The following is a 21055-nucleotide window of genomic DNA, read 5'->3' as shown; positions in this document are numbered from 1 at the left end:
ATCAGTGGAGAAAAGTGTAAACAAAAGTGACCATCTGAAGTAATTCCAAGGCAACACATGGGAGGTAGAACAAAATGCAAACCATTTATCGATATAACATCACAATCGAATTAACGCTGTTGAAACCACGTATGTGCTTGTATATGCTACGCACATTCCAAAAGGAACAAAGCATAAAGATGGATTTGCACAAACAGCAAAATAACCGCTCCGTTTTTTTAGAAAAGGGCATGTCTGAAATATCCACCAAGATGACCACATATTTGCCAATACAATGAAGACGCTTGGCCTCTATTCCACCTGATGGTAAGTAAGATGTTATGGTGGCTAAGAATAGAAGGATTGAATAGGACAAGGGGTTTCCACTCCTTCGTTCTTGTTACAAGAAACTAATCGAAACAATAATGATTCGTATCGTGTAGACACTACACGCATAGTAAATAAAAGACATATAAATTATTTCTGTATATTTTTTTAGAGTATATATATTTTAAATCATAATAAGTATGACCCTATTAAAAAATTTTTTTTCGCTTTATTTTACAGATAGACGATTTGCTTAACTTTCTTCCTTCCATAACTTTAAGTCGATTGCGGGAAGACTATTGCAAGGCACTAGCGGGTTTCTGAAAAAAAAAATCATAATAAACTTTCAAAAACGAAGAAAAGGAAAGACCATGGCTCAAGCTTTTGATAATTAACACTTAAAATTTAAATTAAAATTCTTTACATTTTCGATATATTTCGCCATGTTTAGACAAATTCTGCTTTTGCATGTACCTCAATACTAGAAATTCGTATTAACAACTAAATTCTAATAATTTCTTTATTAATACTTCGTAAAAGTGAACATAATTAAATTAAATGGAGGGCAACTGGCGGCCTTATCGCTTTTCAGCGATCACCTCCAGGCAACCACTGTGAGAAGAGAACAAATTTATTAAATTGTATAAGGTACGCAAGAAGTATAAAAATACATATTACATATTAAGACAAAAAAACAAAGCTAAAAAGGGATACATGAAAAATAAATAGTTAAAAGTGCGCATAAATCACGACAATAAGATCAGTGACACGTCAGTTAGTAGTAAGTAATAAAGTTAGTGATACGATATGAAAAGGTAATATTTGTACAGAAGAAATTTTAAGGAAGATAGAGAAGGAGCTAAGCGAATAGGGACGGGAAGTGAATTCCAAAGAAAGGAGGATTTATGAGATGGGATTTCAAGGATATAGTTTTCGGAAGAGCGTAAGCTATAGTTATGGGCTCCCAAAAATTTAAAGGAATTCTCTTACGAATTCTTCACGATTTTAACGGAATGAATAGTGCTTATCTGGAGCTGGATATATAGATATAGTGGGCTGATCGGTTTTAGAGAAAGCATAGTTAGGTGCCTATCTCGAACCTAATTCGCTGTTTTTAGCTGATGATTTTTTTATATAAAAATACAATTACATATAGTTTTAATTGTATTTTTGAAACACTTATGTTTATTTTAATTGTCATACATTTTAGAAAAGATTTTATAAAATATGCAGTAGATTAAGTGCGATGTATGATGTGGTAAACTTTAATAAATAAATTAAAAAAAATCATTTTTGAGATAGGAAGGACATTTAGGGTTGAACAGTATAGAATATAAGTTATGAAATTTATTAATATAATAATTACCAAATGAACTTACCCATCATTAATTAATTCGAACGCTTGCTGCTGCATGTTCTGTATTCTTGTGTTGTCACACAAAATGCGGGCCATTGAAGCTCCTTTCCGAATAGACTGGAGTTGGCCTGTCGATGCGAAAGATTATTTGATAAATGCATTTAAAATATAACCCCCGTTGGGACACGAGACACGTTTCTACAACTATTGTGTTTTTTATACAAATATGTAATCAGCCTTCAAAATTCTTGACACCCGTTAATATTTGTGTTTAATGTTTATTAAAAATAAAATTATAAATAGAGGAAAATCTATAATATTTATTTGATACAATTATAAAACGCTTCAAAACTGGTTTATAGGATCGCTTCGTCACGTCCCAAGTATAGAAATGCATTAAGTTTTTTTAATATTGAGATAGTGAATCATATAAAGTGGTATTTCCGAACTAATTCGACTTAGGGTCACAGCTGAGATCCTTCTGGCAATGACAGTGTCCATTGTATCACTTAGCATCAGGTGAGTCTGCCCGTTTGACCCGTTATATTATTGGTTATAAAAAGTGGAGACAAAGTCATTTCATTCCTATTTACAAGCCGATCTACCCTTTAAATCGAAACAACAGTGTACACAAAAATCTTGTCGTAATTAGTATCGCGCTGGTAATAGAACCCGGGTGTCCATGACGCATGAACTACAGAGGTTTTTATATTGACGTTAAAAAAGATTACGTCAATGTCGTATGTCAGATGTAATGAAACAAAGTTAGGATTCGAAGACAGTAAAAATTCTCACCAAATAGAAGGGTTATAAAAACTTTTTCGTTCAATTATTTTTCGTTTGTTCAATTTTGTTAGAAAGCCAGCGAGTTTTAAATGTTTGAAACTCATTTAAAGTTATGGTTTACATATGCTTATTATTTATTTACTTTTTAGAATATTAACCTCGTTTTGACGGGAAGCTTTATATTCGTTAATTTGCATTTGATCTTTAAAATTATTAAAAATACATTTTTTACGTCAACTTAATCAATGATAAACTAACACAATAGCAATTAAAATAATTTTAGTTTTCAGGATTAGCGCCATTATTTGTTCTGTATAGACAATATTTAAGATTCATTAATAACAAGAGTTTTGTATTGAAGAACTTATAAATTAGAATCTTAAACCTGTGTAGTAAATAGTTTATAGTTGGCTTTTTGGCTTCAGTGTGCGAAACTCATCCCAGAGGTCGTAAGTTAGAGCCCCCAGCAATGGACTTTCTATATGCGCATTTAACGCTCGTACGGTGGAGAAAAATATCGTAAGACGGACACAAGGTCAGTTGCCAATTTGAAAAAACATGTGATCACGAAACAGTTATAGAAATCCTTAAATTATTAACACAGTACCTAAGTTAACATTTTTATTGTATACTTGAAAAATCGTGAAAATACACAAAATCGATGCGGGCGAAAGGTAGAAAATTGATAAAAGAAGTCTAAATAGTTATAAAAACTACTTACTTGGAGTGAAAGCGATTTCCGAATCCCCGTTCTCATAGAAGTACCTGTCACCCACTCTAGTCCTGTAAAACTGTTCCGTAAGCAGACATAGATATGTGGGCCCAGCCTCTGTACCAGGAACGTTGTTTTCGAGCGAACCTCCTACCACGAGATCGATATCCTTCACATCCTTGTAAAGAACGGCTAAAACCTCCACATTCTGGGGAAACGAAAGAAAACGTTAAATACACCAATCTGTGTTAACAATTATATAGCGATTTAATATAATGACAAGAGTAACGATTTAATATAAAGGTAATAAATAATGTCGTTGTGTGTGTGTGTGTGTGTGGTTTTGTTTAAGTGACATTGAGATAAAGCGAATTAAGTAATCAAGAATAGGTTATATTCCCGAGTTGTGTTTTTTTTTATTACGAAAAGTGGTCAATGTCAATTATCTTAATAATGAAAAGCTTCTGATTTACTTACAAAATATACAAATTTATGTAACCTAATGTACAATTATGAAGAATGGTTAATGGTTCTAAATTTACATTTACTGCCAGTTCTCAAGTCATGCTCGTAACAGACCAAAAGGACTGGACCACTTTAAATCGCCAATTTTTTTTAAAACATTTGTTAGCACCTGCGACCATTACACCCATCCTCACATGTTAAAGCAGTTAATCAAATAACATATAATTAATAAAAACTAATGTTTCACTCATATCAGTAACGCGCGCTGAAATAGGATCATGCACGAGTATCATATTGACGAATTAACATTTAATAATTATATCCATTAAGATAAATAAGTTTGACTCGGGCCACGACAACTAAAAAGAGAATATTTTTAAATTTAATTTTCCATATACAATACTTAGGCTACCATTAGAGATTTTATTTTTAATTATTTTATTTTTTCAATCAAATGTTAAAATGAAGACGAAACCAGATACTTATGTAATATAAATATTAAGATAATATGTTATAGAAAGCAGATACTCGGAAACCAGATAATAATAATAATAAAACAGATCCAAGCAACTTCCTCACAATCGAGTAACCTGCAATATAAATAACTTACGAGTCTTTGTATAGAAGAAGTCGCAGTCCGCCAAGTATCCACGAATATTCAATGTTAGTACATAATGATGTAGAAAAAATGTGTGCGTGTACTAGTGTACGTACCTTATTTTTCGAAAAATTATCTATTATATACAACTTTACAGAAATTGGTTAAATAAACCTGAATTAGATAAAGTTTAACAAAAGGCTTTTATTATCATAGACATGAATACAAATAATACAATTATTTAATTTTACTTTATTACTACTAAGATTATTACAGAATTTTATTAATTGTAATAGAATTATTACTATCATTGTTATCGTTATTATATATTCTTGTTATTAATGTTTTCGAATCTCTTCAAATCTACCCTGATAGGGACAAGAAAAATATGGCGTGTAGCTGTAAAATGTGACGCGTAACCGAAAAATGTGACGGTATTTTTTTCCAACGCCGATAAAGAAGTTTCACTTCAAAAAAATATATAATAGTAAATAATTTAAACAGCAAACGAGTCGGCGAAAGTTCGCTATGGAATTGATAAAAATTACCACCGTATAATTTTTCATCACAATTTTAATTTATTGTGTAATTGGGTACACACCAAAGTACCGAATCCTGAGTTCTATGAACATATATAGAATGCAATCAAAATATATTTTGTTTATAAAAATGAAATACATTTGGCCATAGTGAAAGTGGAAAATTTAATTTCCGGTTCATGATGAAACTGAATATTTATTGAGTTATTCGATGTTCTATTCATTTTAAAATATCTAACTAATAAACATTTTACAAAAAACTATTTCAAAAATGTGAATCTATCGAGGATTAACGAATAATATTGAATTCAATTATAAATTGGCAACATTTGATTGAATACATATAACATAGGGTTTAATATCGCGAATTAAAAAGAACCATTCTGCTCAATACTCTTGGTTACGCTTTAACAAATAATGATTACTCATAAAACCTGTTAAATTATTTTCTAATAATTATTTTGAAAAGTTATACTGACTTCCTCTGATATGTATTCCTTCATATCATCAAAGGTTCTAGGAACAGGGAGACCACAAATAGCACGAGCCTCTGTATAAGTGCCCAACCCATGGTCACGACCACGCTGGATGTCCAGAGCACGAAGGTCAGTTCCCACAGCCTTGCTGTGTCTAGAATTAGGTTACCCAAGAATCAGTACCACGAAGAGAAAATAAGAGGGTATCGCAAATATAAAGCGCGTGATTCAAACATAATATTAGTTGAGAGTTATAAGTGGCTTGAGCTTGCGCATTCCAAGCCTGGTCGTGTATTCCGATCACGGTAACAATAAACTTTCCTTCTATATGTAGAAATAACCCGCTTTCATATTGTATATGACGAAGGGGAAAATCTTAGAACCAAAAATCACGTAACAGATACAACTCTGAGGCCAAGCCACAAAGGAGTGGTCACATTTTTTGTATATTAAAATAGATTTGATTAGTTTTGAGTGTTTATTTTTATTGCACAATAACAACTGTAAAGCATTCCTAATAAGGATAAATTTAAAGGAAGGAATTAGCTTTCTCAAATTTCGTTATACTAGTACACATGCCTCCACTAATCAACATATTTCAATAAATTTATCGTCATAAAAAAATATACACTATAATAATAATAATAATTGAAATTAATAAACAATCATATTTAGGTTTGATGTGTCGTTAAAATTATTACCTTTAAGTGGGAATTCATTTAGTTAAAACACTGAGAAGAATACTTTAGGAACCCGAAATAAGTCGAATTTAAAGTGTTCATTAACGATAGATCCATTTAAACTTCGAATTAAGTTAAGGAACATCCGTAACTTAACTGAATATCACTTACCGGAACAGATAATTTATCGTTTCGCTGTCCCAGAACTGGTCACTCGCTGATTGCGGCTGCGCAGTGAAGCCCATTGTGAGTTCGTCGAAGAAATTTGACACTTACAACATAATGGGACGGTCGAACCAATCGCTCAAGCGAGTGTAAGCCGCTAATTTTCTGTCTTCTTTCATCAAACTGTTTAAAACATTTCATACATATACGTTTCTATAGATTTTAATGCGCTGTACAAAAAGTCTGGGGATATAAGAGGAAAATTGGCCTAACCATCCCGATTTCTGTTCAAAGATCCTTTTATTTCTTGATTTCATTCACTCAGTGAGACATTTTTAATTTAATGTTACATCGTATTATCGAATTAATAAAAATATTCGTTGCTCAGCAAATATTAAAATAAACTTCATGTACAATTAATTCGCTAAAGTTTATAGTAGGTATTGTCCTGTGTTAACATAGCTTTTACACATTAAGAAAACACTTTTTAAACGGATTGAAGCTATGTATTATTATTAAAAACTTAAATTCGCTATGTACAATATTTTTTACAAAAAGTGCAGGTAGATTGCATTAATGTTACAACCAGGCATTGTGTGACTAATGAACAGAGCTTGTTCAATGCTGCATATATATATGCTATGCTTGTGCAATGTATATTGGAAAAACTAAATTAAAATTGGGATTACTATCGCTATTTGAAGTTACAGAACATCTTATAGTACGAGAATATACGTCATTTATTAGGGGTTAGAGCAATGTTGGCCTAGTGGCTTCTGTGTTTCCCCCAGCTTTACAAATCAAGGCGAATTGGCAGATGTGAATGGACCTTGCTGCTTCCAATCTACATCATTCGTGGCTACGCTGTTACCGTGTCCTGCCTCGGGCAATTGTTGGTGGCTCCCACATAACCCTTCACCACCAAGCAACCGTTCCGCGGGAGGGTATGAACGCATTACCCCACAAAAAAAGTGACTTCAGCGTACGATTTCCATCCCTGCGGTCGTAGGTTCGATCCGCGGCTGTGCACCAATGACCTTTATTTATATGTGTGCATTTAACATTCACTCGAACGGTGAAAGAAAACATCGTGAGGACACCGGCTTGCCTTAGACTGCGTGTGTCAGGCTCAGGAGGCCAACCTACTTGCCTATTAAATTGACAAATGATCATGACAGAAATCTGAGGCCCAGACCTAAGAAGTGTGTAGCGCCACTGATTTATTTTAATTAGGGGTTTGTCTCCGATTTTCAGGGCTAGATTTTGTTTATATTTCGGAATAAATACAGTTTCTCTCAAGAGCAATGTAGGATTCCAACGGTGAAAAAAGGTCAGTGATTTTTGATATTATTGTTAATAATAATATATCGGAACAATATTCGTAAATTTGTCGGGAATAACACTGGTAAGAAAAGAGAAGAATTTCGCTTGAGTGATTCTAAAAATTTCTTTCTACAAAACATTACTTTTAATATAAAAATCGTAAAATTTAATTAATCTGTATAGCCACTAAGAAAATGAAGGCGTATAATTAATCTTAAACCGATATCTTGATCTAATTAATTATTAAGTTGATAAATCTCTATAGGCGCCATTGAATATTTAAATAAGGCATTTTAATCGTAAGATAATAAAATTTTAACGAAAATAATTCCGTGACTTTATTGTTAAAGTACAAAGCAATAAGAAACATGCTAAAAAATTAGAAAATATGTAAAATTCGATGGTGATCGTAATCTATATAAATTAACTTAAATCGCAAAATATGTTAGTAAGCTCGAACTAGAAGACGGCTTGACCAATCCCAGTATTTCTGTTATACTTTGAAGTCTGAGACAGGCTTTTATTAAGGTATTTTTTTTAAATGGCTCAGTAAAACCTCTTATGAATGTAACGAATATAGCGGGGCTAGTACTTATAAATTTCAGGCTTGTTGTACTTATACAATTATCTATATATATAAAATTCTCGTTTCACAATGTTCGTACCCATACTCTTCCGAAACGGCTCGACCGATACTTATGAATTTTTAATACATATTCAGTAAGTTTGAGAATCGGCTACTAGCTTCAAACCCCTAAGTGATAAGGGGTGTCCACGCCAAATTGTTATTTTATATTTTCGTATCTTTTTTGTTTTTATGATTTTATGCAGCATTCAAAAATACAAACAACTCTTAATTGTCACTTCTCTATGATCAACCCGTATTTTTATCATAGTAGTTATTTTTATTAAACTAAAAAAATGTTTCCTGGAAATAATAGGAAACAAAATGACCCGGCAAGGTCAGCTTGTTAATATATATTTTTTACTCGTTAGTCAGTGGTATCATGATACTATAGGCACTCAATACTCGTAAAACAAAGTTATTACATTTTAGGTCAAATTATACCACTTGCGCAACTATTCCGAAACTGATGCCACAACCACATGCCTGCACTCCAATATAATCAGCACTGTAAACTATAACTGTGAAACAATCGAGTCAGTGCAAAGACAAGCACTCTCGGCTCGGCTTAAATGTAGATTACAGTCTAAATTGGACACTATAAAACATAAAGCGCTGTATCTATCATGTTTACGGTTTATCTAGCTTTGGAAGAACCTGTAGGTATAACCAAAATTTGCAAGTTGCTGTGTAAAGTCATCCGCATACACGAAAATATTGAAAATACACTTCTAAATGAATTTTATTTTACACAAAACTTTACTAAAGCACACTATCACGCAAAAACAAAACAATAATATATAATCCACAGCTGCAAAAGTATAAACGGAAAAATAACAGTAAAATTTTAATTTTAGATGTATTAAAATATGAATTTAAAATAATTATTAAATACTTCATGAAAAACTGACTAACAAATATACCAAATCTTAAAAACTACTAAAATGTTCAAATAAGTAACAAAGTATTCATAACTTTTCTTCTCTTTTGCAAACATAAACTCAACTTTTAAAAACACCTACCTCGACACAGACCACTGGCGATACATTGTATGATAGTTTTAAAATTAAATTTTTTTTGTTTCTCTTTATTTTACAAAATAACATAACATAATCAAAATATGTCATATTAGAAAACCGCTATGATTTGTATTAATGTAACCATAGCAGTCTTGTTTTGGAGCGCGACAATCTTCTCAATATATATACATTTCCTGTCACGATGTTTGTCCGCGATGGACTACTTAACCAATTTCAAATTAAATTGGCACACCGTGAGCAGTCTGGTCCAACTTAAGAGATAGGATAGCTTAGATCTTTAATTATAGTCGCAATTTTATTTTATTGCAAATTATTTGTGTATAATTAATTGACTGTCACAATTATCTGTTAACTCCAAAAGCTTCCAAAAGATGTCGATACTTTTCAACTGGATTGAGTAAGTAATCAATAGATGGCACTGCTATGGTAAACCGACAAACGCGTAACATAAGCTCCAATTCAATATCATGATTACGACGTGTTATTGAGGCTAAAGTATAAATTAAATTTATTTTGAAGTAAACGAAATACCGTGAAATTTAATTATTTCTACTTCTAAAATTTTTGGTGTTAGCATAGCCAACCGGGGTGTAAATCAAATTCAAATCATAGTGACGATAATACAGTGAAATTATTCTTTCGTGTCACGGTATTAAGGCTAACTAAAACCACATTAAGGAGAAACGAAGTTCGCGGGGGCAGCTAGTTGCATATAAAAGTATTTAATTTACCTTTGTTGGTAAAAACATTGAGCCCTAACTAATTTGCTATAATTACAATAACCACAAATACGAACAAAAAATAGTTTTTATAATATACCCTTATGAGCCCTACTACTACTAAGCGTTACTGTATACACCAATAATCTACGGCAATTAAAAATTCCTTACGTAAGGAAATATCAGATAACTGGCATATTACGCCCTTAACTAATCGGGCATAGATACTCACTAGTCTTAAATTCATCAATAATTTGGGCCCCAAAGTGGGTGTCAGCCATGTATGTATCATGATCAAATTGTCTACAATTGTCTCGAAGAAATTACTTTGTGTAAAAATTTATCACAGCTGATTGTTTTATTTTCTTTAAATTTTAAAGGTAATAATATTTTCAAGTTGTCATTTGTTATTTGGAAAATAACTTTTGTTAAAATGGGTGAGAATCTAATAAAGGGTTTTAATCCTAAAAACTGTTACGTATCTCGTAGTTCAAAGGCTGTAACGCATCATAACGTTCTAGAAGACCCCAAATTCGTTGCGTAATACTTGGACGCTCGCTTAGCGTTATATGCCGTTGCATAATGTATTTTTTTTTAAATTGTATTTTATAAATAGCAACACTGTAGCATTTAATTGAAGTAATCTTTTATCTCTGTCAAATTGTGTTTAATCTGTGACAATAGTAACATAGATAAAAAACGTGTGTGTACTTAGGTACACGCGTTAGTAGTTATACTTTGGCGTAACGAGAATAAAAAAAACAATTTTTTTATTCTACGTTTCTATAAAAAAACGAGACTAACAATAGAAAAAGTAAAATGTTCACGATAGCTAACTTCAGTGTGTCGGTGCGCGCGCGCATCGTAAAAATTTACTCTCATAAGTTTTCCCTAACTCGCCAAAAGAAGTATAACTTTGTATTGTCTTTTGTTAACATAGATTTTACACATTAAGAAAACACTTTTAAACGGATTGAAGCTATGTATTATTATTAAAAACTTATAATTATTTACATAATTTAAAATTTTTCCGACGTTTCGCGTGCTTTTCAGCTTGCTTGGTCACGGTGACTGAACTGAACAAAAGGTGTTGAATGTCAAAAGTATCACAGCTGCAGAGAAAGTTGTGTTATCTGTATTTATTTCCCCGGAGTTGATATCGACCAAAAGATGACACATTGATGATTGAATAAATTGTAAAGCACGCGAAACGTCGGGAGAAATTTAAAATTATGTAAATAATTAGAAGTTTTTAATAATAATACATAGCTTCAATCCGTTTAAAAAGTGTTTTCTTAAAGTATAACTTTAACTTTTAACTTAACTTTAACTTTTTTTCGAATACTTACTGTAAGTATCCCCTGATCAACGTGTGGAAGTGCCTGAAGGCTGCCGTCGCGTGCTCATCAGATACTGATGGGTCTACATTGGAGTTGTAATCGTTCACATAGCCCTCAGCGTCAGGGTATATCAATCTGTTTCTCACCATATTGTTGTAGCCTATGAAGTAATGAGTTTTTGTATGTAGAAAAATTAACCAACTTCATAATAGAAGGTTTTCAATTTGTATGTATGTAATATGGTAGAATTGGATATATGATGATAATCTATCCAAGCAAGTATGTTAAGCTTCATAAGTATTTATGTTTGTTTACAAATTTCTCGGAAACTTATCTATGTAGAAGTTATCAGTATTTATGGCTGTCCCGTGCTTGTACAATTCAAGTTTCATTGAAATCGGGTCAGTAGTTTTTGAGATATTAACACATTTCTGGAGGGGATATAAATATATAAAAAAACTAGGGGACCCGACAGACGTTGTCCCTTACACATACAAAATTTAATAATTGAAAACATTCTCAACTCCACTTGAACACAAAAAATTTCATGAAAATCTGTCCGGCCGTTTAAGCGTTTAATTACAAACACAGAAGATTTATAGTTGTTTATTTGCTGTATACATAAATAATCGAACAGATATTGAATGCAGCGTCATCTGCCAAGCTGATTTGTCATTCTAAACCATCCATGGCACCACCCAAACGCATACAAAAATGTCATTCAAATCGGTCCAGCCGTTTAAGAGGAGTTCAGTTACATACACACGTACATAGACATTTATCCTAAGTTTTTTTTGACACCCCAAATAGTTTATCCACCTGTACCCCGAAAATTTAAGGTGTCGCTTGTGTGGTGTGTGTGTGTGTTCTGTATGTAAATTTAAAAATAACATTGTTTTTTTTTTCAAAAACACTCCACTAGTATGTAATATGACAAAATAAGTGTTTGATTAACTTACCAAGGAATATAGGTAGATATTCATAATAGTTAATATGCTGGTTCTGGGCAATATTTATCCTTCTTGCTTCTTGGAAGACCTTTTCATCACTCCAGCCTGGGTTGATTTCGGCCAATTCATCTGCTAAACGATTGTGTTCCCGCAACATAAGAATGTGGAGAATAGCCAAATGCGGGCTTTGGTTCATGCGACTGTCACCTGTAAAGATATTTTAGAAACATAATTGTATAAACAAAATATAATTGACAGTATTTAAAAAAAATGGTCAATTCTCAATATTATTTTGTATTGGTAAAAGCTAAGGATTACTAGATATTCCGTGGTACAAATTAAACACACAAAAATATACTTTAACTATTAAAAAAAAAAATATTTAATATTAATGTATTAATTACTGTAGTAGAGTGTGTAATGTACATGAATTGTTTTAAGAGGTTAAAAAATAAAATTACCAGTTGTGCCCTTATTACCATGTGTATACATTACCACTAGTACCTATATTACCAGCCTCTTTACTTACCGGTCATATAGCAAGGTTCATTATCAGACTCTGCTCCAGCACATGCCTTTGTAGGACTGGCTTCTTGCGGAGGCCATTCCTGGCCACCCCTAAAATCAGTCAACATTTTCCCTCCTTGGAAGGAACGAAGTTTCTGAATTTCACTTTCAGTGTTACCATACACAAGCGAAAGATCCATGTAAGCGGTAACTACTGATACCTAAAATATATAAATAATTTTTAAAGCAGAAAATCATATTACATAAAATAACAAATATTTCAACTTTAGTCTATTTACGTATATAAAAATAAATCTCTTTTTCTCTTACATGAACGGATGGAACAATTGTTTATTATCTCTATATTGTGCTTATGACTGACAGGAGAATGTTCTTATCAATGTTTTAATTAAGGAAGTTGAGCAGAACATTAGAAAATTTGGGACAATATTAATTTTACATAACTGTCAGTTGTTTGAAATAACTGTTAGTGATTGACAAAATGTGCGCTACAAATATCGTTGATACACTTATAGCATCACATAATAAACACTATGTTTTAGATTTTTTTAATAACCAGTTTCTTTCGCGACCTTCATTTCGTCCTCTATGATATTTTACTTAGCCTGTTTAGTAGATACCTACAAAGAGAATATTTTGCTACTCTATAAATTCCGGAAAAACGTAAGTAGTTAACTAAAAAAAAATATTTTATATTTTTCTAATTATGTATTATCTCAATAAAAACCTTCCTTCAGAGTTCAAGGAATTAATTTAAAGAAATACTCAAACTGGTTTAAACTACATATTTTGCGATTCATTTTTATTCATAAAAAATGTTTATTATAGAATATAAGATACAGATTTAACTTATTCCACGTCATTAAATTTGAATGAGCAGACATCCCTACTCATCGGCAAAGTAGACAGAGGGTGTAGGCCGAGAGAAAAAGCCGGCGTAAAAAACTCTCGGTACTCTTTTAAAAATAGCAAATCATCAAACAATTTTTTTAAATTAGAAGGAGCTTGCCTAGCTCTAGTCCCAGGCTTATCAACTAGATAATCGTTAACTTTGTAGTACTCCTTTTTACACAGCTTTTCTTTAATACATTTCTTAAATTTATTAAAAGGCAGAGATAAAAGAGCCTCCGGGATTTATTAAAGAGTATCCCTTTTCAAAAAAAGAATTACTAACTGTAGATAGTCTAGTATGGGGATATTGCAGCCTGCGTTTGTTCCGAGTATTAAGATACCAATTAGAATTTATAATTACAGAGATGCGAGATAAATTATAATGTAAACGGTATTAGAAATGTAGTGATTCATAGTTTAGAATAGTGTTGGCCGATGCGGGTCTATCAATCCTTAGGCCGCGCGTTCGAATCACGCCTTTGATTTTTTCTTTCAATGGTCGCAACACTCGGAGTATAATATCAAAACAGGAAGAAAGAAACTATGGTTTAGGAAATCAATACGTATATGTTAGGATTTTAGTTATGGAATGAATAATAATGTTCTAGAATTTATAAAAATATTTTTTATACATACGGGAATAGCTGCCGAGTCTTCGGGTGTACACTTCCGATCCCTTGTAGATCCAGTTCTGACGAAGTTAAGGCATTGGGTTCCATAAGGAGCGTGGAACGAGTCATTCGCTGGTACGTGAATTGGGGCACATATGGGGTTGGTGGTTGCATCTGGGCCAAATTGGCCATTGGAACAACATACTGCTGGCTCGCCATCTAAAGCATTATTGTATTGTATTATATAAAAATGTACTAATATATAGCTATAGCTAGCTTTTGTTTTATAATTCGGTCGAAACGTGATAATTTATTTTCTGGTCTGCATTGCAATTTACCATAATCTTTTAATTCGAAAACGTAGTTCCTGGTCGGTCTCAACTATATTATATTGAAATTTATAGTAAAGACATAAAGTATTATCACAATTAATAATGGTTTAAAATTATTATCCTTTTATGAATGTAAATCAGTATATAAATTTTACCATATACACAAGGTGTATGTAGGTGGTGTGTATAATCAAAAAAATTGGTAAGAAGGAAAAGTGTTTAATAGAAAAAAATAAAAAAGTTCATACTAAAAACTTGTTTGGAATTTATCATTAATGAATTTTTAATGAACTTTAAAGATAGCCAATTTTAACAATACAAATGAATAACTAAAAAAATTATAACTAAAGCGTATATTATGATTTTTGACTTACCAGCTGAAACCCCAGATGCGGTAAGTGACATATCGTGAGCGACAAATTGGCCCCACTGCTGAGCGTTGAGATTCCATTTGGGATCCTCGACGAGCTTGTCAGGGAAAGCCGCTGTACTGATTTCACGAACGTTGGGTAAATCATCGCCAGTACTAGATACTGGCAATTTACTTATACCTGTGAAAAATTTCCTCCAATAATTCATGTTAAGAAGCAAAAATGGTGTGTGGGCCTAGAAAAGATCTCGCTGTATAGATTTATTTTCATTACAAATTGCTTTGTGCATTACATGTTCATGTATTCTTATTTTCAAAAATATATTTGTCTCTAAATTATATTATTTTTATTAAGTATAGTAATCAATCAGTAAAACAGGAGTTCCGTCATTTTTTAAAGTGTTAATGAAAATATTTATCGGTCCAAATACGTGTAACCAACGCCTAGTATTATAAACTTTTAAGTTTAATATTTAAAGAAACATTTGTGTGTACTTATATACAAGCGTTACAAGTTATACTGCTTTGGCGTAAAAAGATAAAAGTCTTTTCAAAAATTATTTTTCGCCTTACGTTTGTAGAAAAACGACTCTAAGAATAGGAAAAAGGTATTTAATACATTGAAAGTGTTATAACGCATTAGCTAGTTGAATAAAGTTTATTTAAATATCACAAAAATATCTACATAATTAAAGAAATGGTCATTTTTTATTTTAAAATCTTGACTATGCTAACTTCCGGGTATCGGTTTTTTGGGACGGTCTGCGCGCGCATCGTAAAAATTTACTCTCATAATTTTTCCCCATCGCGCCAAAAGTATAACATCAAAAAGATTTGAGTTTAACGGGCACATAATAAACTATAGTAAACCCCATATTCTTCATTCATTTATCACATCGACGTTAAGAATTTGGCAGAATTTCAATGTTAGTAATTGAATCGTATGAACTGCGAATGAACCATTGCCGACTGTCAAAGAGACAATTTCGGTTGTTATGTAGCCCGATGATTTATTTCGCGTAATTGCATTTGTCTATCAAACGTTTTGCGAGGTATTTTATTAATACGAAGAAATTTCTTATATTTCAAGTACATAATATTTTTTTGATATACGCAATAATATTATTTTCATGCGTAACTCGTGTTCATAAAACCAGTGTAAGCCTATTTCAATATACGAATGAAACGATGTTATTTCGTGCGTTCTTTAGCATGACGAGTTACTAACATAAGTTTAAATATTCGATTTGGTGATCGCTCGCAATAACTAAAAAAATGTGTGCGTGTAGTACACGTAAGAAGTGAATCTTCTTTATGGCCTTATTTTTCGAAATGATCTACTATATGAAACTTTACAGAAATTGGTTGAATAAAGTTAAATTAGATAAAGTTTAACAAAAGGCTTTTATTATCATAGACATGAATACAAATAAAACAATTATTTCATTTTACCTTATTACTTCTAAGATTATTAAAGAATTTCATTAATTGTAATAGAATTATTACTATCATTGTTATCGTTATTGTATATTTTGGCTTCGAATCTCTGTGAATCAATAAAAACATTTAAGAGTTATTATATTGATAAAACAGACAAAGAAATGTTGTATATCATAAAGAATTTTTAGTTAATAATACCAATTCAAAATCAATATTCAAATAATGTGACGACGGAACTTAAATTGGTCACAAATTCTCAGTCCCACGAATCATCGATATTCATTACACTAATATATATTTAAAAACCCAAGTAATAACTAATTTCCATAAAAAACCATATTATATGGGAATAAACAAAATAGATAAATCCTTAACAATGTCAAACATACAGTTATTTTTATTGAACGATCCCAGTGCTTGGAAATCCGCCAACTAATTGAAAAGGTCATTTGTATACATAATCAGAAAAAGTTAAACCCCAGATAGATTCTTAGCTTGTTCTTGGCTTAGCACTTTTCAAGCATAGACCCTTCTGCTATTTTTGTATGCTATGTCGATATTCTCGCTGATGTTATAACTATATCCTTACTCTGTAACTTTCAATAGCAAAAGCTATGTTTTTGTATGCAACTCTTATAAAGGATTTCTCAATCCGTATACTGATAAGATTTCGCACGATTGACATCAGGACCGCTGTCGGTACTGCTATTGGGAGTGACGGAAAGGCTTTGGGTTCGCGCGGTACATAAACTTAACCTCAAAATCTTGCGTGCGTTAAACATGTTTATCAAGCGATAGATTTTTATACAAATTCGTGATGCTTACCGTCAGCGTAGTTGCTTGGCAGAAGTTTTCCGTATGGCGTGTCAGGCATGCCCCAACCTGGGTTTTCTAAGTTATTGCAGCTTCCATCGTACGATCTGTACTTGGAGCTAGAGCATTCGGTGGGTGGCACAGCGCATGACTCTGATCTCACTTGTCTTACGGATCGTGTGCTGGAAATAAGATTACTAGAGGTACTAGGTGCGAATAATCGTTTTTTATTACGTTTAAAATAGAAAATCGTTGTTTTGATAGCATTAAACGGTAAACGGGCAGGCGGGTCTGTATGAATATAGTAAGCACCCCTTATTGACACCTGCATCTTTTCTCATGAAGGGACTTTCAAATAAAACTTTATCAACGGACGTAAACGCGGAGATATTCCGATGTTTACATACAATTCTGAGATTCTGATTTAATTGTCAGGATACTAAAACTACTAAAACACGTAATTCATGGCTCGAAATGAACAAATATTATTATTATAACAAAACAAAATCAGTAATCCAGGCTATAGTATTCTGCTCCCAAATAGTCGCCATTATTGCTATGGGTATTTGAGTTTTTGTACGATAAAATAAACAAAATTATAAGATAAAAAAACAAAATTACCTGCTCAAACTTCCAAGACCACTGTATTTACATTTGATTTCTCTGAAAAGACATGATATTTATTAACATTTGAATTCACATAACTTGATCTACAATAAAAACCAATACACACATCTAAATAATAACACTAAAAGGTAGAGAAACGTTGACACTGCTACAACCAATGAGTTTTTGAATTATGACTCTTTTGACTAGTCGTTTATTTGTTCATTAAAATTATTAAAGAAAACAAATAATACAAATTTATACGGAGCAGGCATTATACATAAAAATATTATTCTTTTACATAATAAAATATTTTTATATCCGGTTCACTTACGTTTTTGTTACATTCAACTAAATTTTCAAGGGTATATTAGTTTTGTCAATAACAAAAGAAGCCACGTAATGGCGCCCTTTGTTTGAATTGGCGCCAATTTCAAAGTGAAAGTTTGTCGGATCATATTTGATTTAAGAACAGACAGATCACAGAAAGTAATTATTATGACTATAAATAATAATTATTAGATTTCATATTATTAATTATCATTATTATAATAAAAAAAGTAATCTATGATTGTAAACTGGTCCTGGCGTTTTTGCGGTTATTAAATAACGCTATAAATTGCAATTATATCGAATTGCCTAAATATAGAAATACTTTAATCTTACCCTAGTCCAATGACAGGCAATTCTTTAGAAGGATCACTGTACTCAGGGTATGTCAATACATAATCCACTCCCACACACGCACAGATAAGAATAAAAGCTAGCACCTTATCCATAATCCCTGAAAATAAAATATTTCTTGTATTACCAGTGAATTGTAACAGATGTTTAATAAAAAACTGTAAATTAAGTCATATTTACTATTCAAATATTGATCTTGTATGCAACAACAAAGGAATAATTTAATATTATTCAACTGGTTTTTGATGACTGGCTATGGTAGGAGTAATAAATTGGTATTACTTAGTAATGGCAGACCATCAACTTTTTACAATTTATGAATAATCAAAAACGAAGGAAACAAATCGCGACATAACATACATGATTGAAAACGAAACGAAATTTACGAAAAAAAATCTGAATAATCACAAATTTATTAAGTCTTTGAAATAAAGTGTTACTGTCAAATAGGAACTGCGCTGTCTTTTAAAAAAGATCAGTTGAAACTAAAGCAATTAAAACAGTAAAATCACTGATTAAGATTTTTGAAATTAAAGTTTGTGTCATTATTAAGAGCTATACCCCCAATCTAGAACAAATTAATATTAAACAAATGCCTCGTAATGGTGATATTTAATTTTACGTAAATGACACATTTCTTGTAAATAGTATCAAATTTGAAATTAAGCGGCCGCTATCAAACATTTATCAAATGATAAGAAGTTATATGCATATAATCATTGGCTGCTTATTATAGTAATTGCATCAGTTCGACTTGATTTATTAATAAGTCTAATACATAATTTATATATTTATTTATATAAGGTCGGCAACGCACTTGCGAGCCTTCTGGCAATGTGAGTGTCCGGGCGGCGGTATCGCTTAACATCAGGTGAGCCTCTTGCCCGTTTGCCTGCTATTACATAAAAAAAAATTACCTATAGCAAAGGGTAACAATACTTCATACCGTTTAAAATAAGTATATCTCAATATTAACAAAACGATATTATGACGATGCCTATGATATTATAACTTTTATAGTTTCCTTTCCTTCCATTCCTTGCAATCCTAGAGTTACTAGAACTAAAAGTCTTCTATACGTACCTATGTCTCGCTTATCTGCTTCTTTTAATGATTCAGCAAATAGGCTATCTCGCTTTTATAACTTAATTAGTAAGTTTGATGAGAATATTGATATATTTTACAACAATATTCATACCAACCGTAACTTTGTGTATATATATATATACACTATAATTACGAGTATTTGTTTAATATATAAGTAAAACCTAAATGGGATTTATTTACATTAAGATGAAAATAAATAAAGTTTTGCTTAGATGTTGTATAATGAAGTACTGCTATATTATTGTTAACGGATAATAATTATGTGGAAAAGAAATAAATAAAGCAATATGTATGTTTTACATACTTTATCTATGGTTTCATAATATATTTATTTTTATGATTCTCTTCGGTTCTTGATTATGCTGCCCATTACCCGTAAGAGATGAAACGAATTTGTTAAATAAATAAAGAAAAACCTTAACATTATCTTATATTATATGCCATAAAAACTTATATTATCCACTAAATATCCGGGACTATTATTTTTTAATACATTTATGTAAGAGTTAGCAATTGGTTTGCTCTTGTGGTTATACGGTATAAAAATATGACGAATCGACGAATCACAAACAATTATGGCGTAGACTAAAGAAAAAACCCGAAAGGAAAAAAAACTAAATAGTTAATGGATTTTGTGGCAAACCGGATATAACGCCACTCGTTTTTTTTTAATATACAGACGTCAACACATTATTTAACGTATAAATTTGTTTAAGTTCCAAGTTATGTAACTCACCGCGATAAAACTACATAGGCCTATGAACTTTGCAGTCTGTCGTCTGAGTTTGACACCTGATATATTAGTACAACATTAATTAAAATTTCCTATAATTACTTATGCGATATAGTTATCTATGATTGATAATTATTATCTTAGGCCAATAACATTATAAAGATCGTTCACATATGTCCCAAATTATGAGATTAAAAAACATGATTAGACATTAAACATAGATAGTGAATTTTGACTTTTTAATTTAGAATTAAAATTTTCCTTATATAATACTTTGGCTAAAGGTTGTTTACTTTGACTACGATGGGACAAAAGAAAATTCCCTGATACTACCGCAGTATCACAATAGCAAGCGTAAGAGCTTTTAGTAAGTTTCCTAGAAATGGCGTAGAATGGAAGTTTTAGATACAGTTACAACATTTGTCGCAACCAACTAGCTTCATTAGCCGTTCATTCAACAGCCTTGTATCTTTACTAAATAGTGACTTTAAGCAAGCGTCCTGAATGATATTCACATTTGTGTGACTGTGACAGAAATAAATAAGATGAAACATATCATGAGCTACGCCAAATTGACAGTTTGGAGTGTTTCGCGAGGTGGCTGGAAGTGGAAGTGAATGAACAGGCTAGGCAAGTATGAAGCGTCGCGCGATTAAAAAGAGTGGCAGAGAGGAAGCCTGATCGTTACAAGGCAACTTTTACCGCGTTAGATACGCGGTGGGACCAGTTGCCCACTAAAGTGTTTTCGTACCAATGCGACTTACCTCGACATACGAGAGTATAATAGGCTGAGGGTAGGGAGAAAACGAGAGGCAAGGGTGGTGATTGCCGTGTTTTTAGATTTTTTTAAAGACATAAA

The 21055-nt window shown here is 31.9% G+C and overlaps 1 pseudogene; it reads right to left on the bottom strand.

Moving 5' to 3' along the window:
* Positions 1 to 467: 467 nt before the first annotated feature.
* Positions 468 to 20301, bottom strand: LOC123713606 (annotated as a pseudogene).
* Positions 20302 to 21055: the final 754 nt, after the last annotated feature.

The sequence above is a fragment of the Pieris brassicae genome, chromosome 8, assembly GCF_905147105.1.
Source record: "Pieris brassicae chromosome 8, ilPieBrab1.1, whole genome shotgun sequence".
Taxonomy (NCBI): Eukaryota; Metazoa; Arthropoda; class Insecta; order Lepidoptera; family Pieridae; genus Pieris; species Pieris brassicae.
The sequence above is the reverse complement of the archived record's forward strand: the minus strand, read 5'-3'. Positions and strand labels throughout refer to the sequence as shown.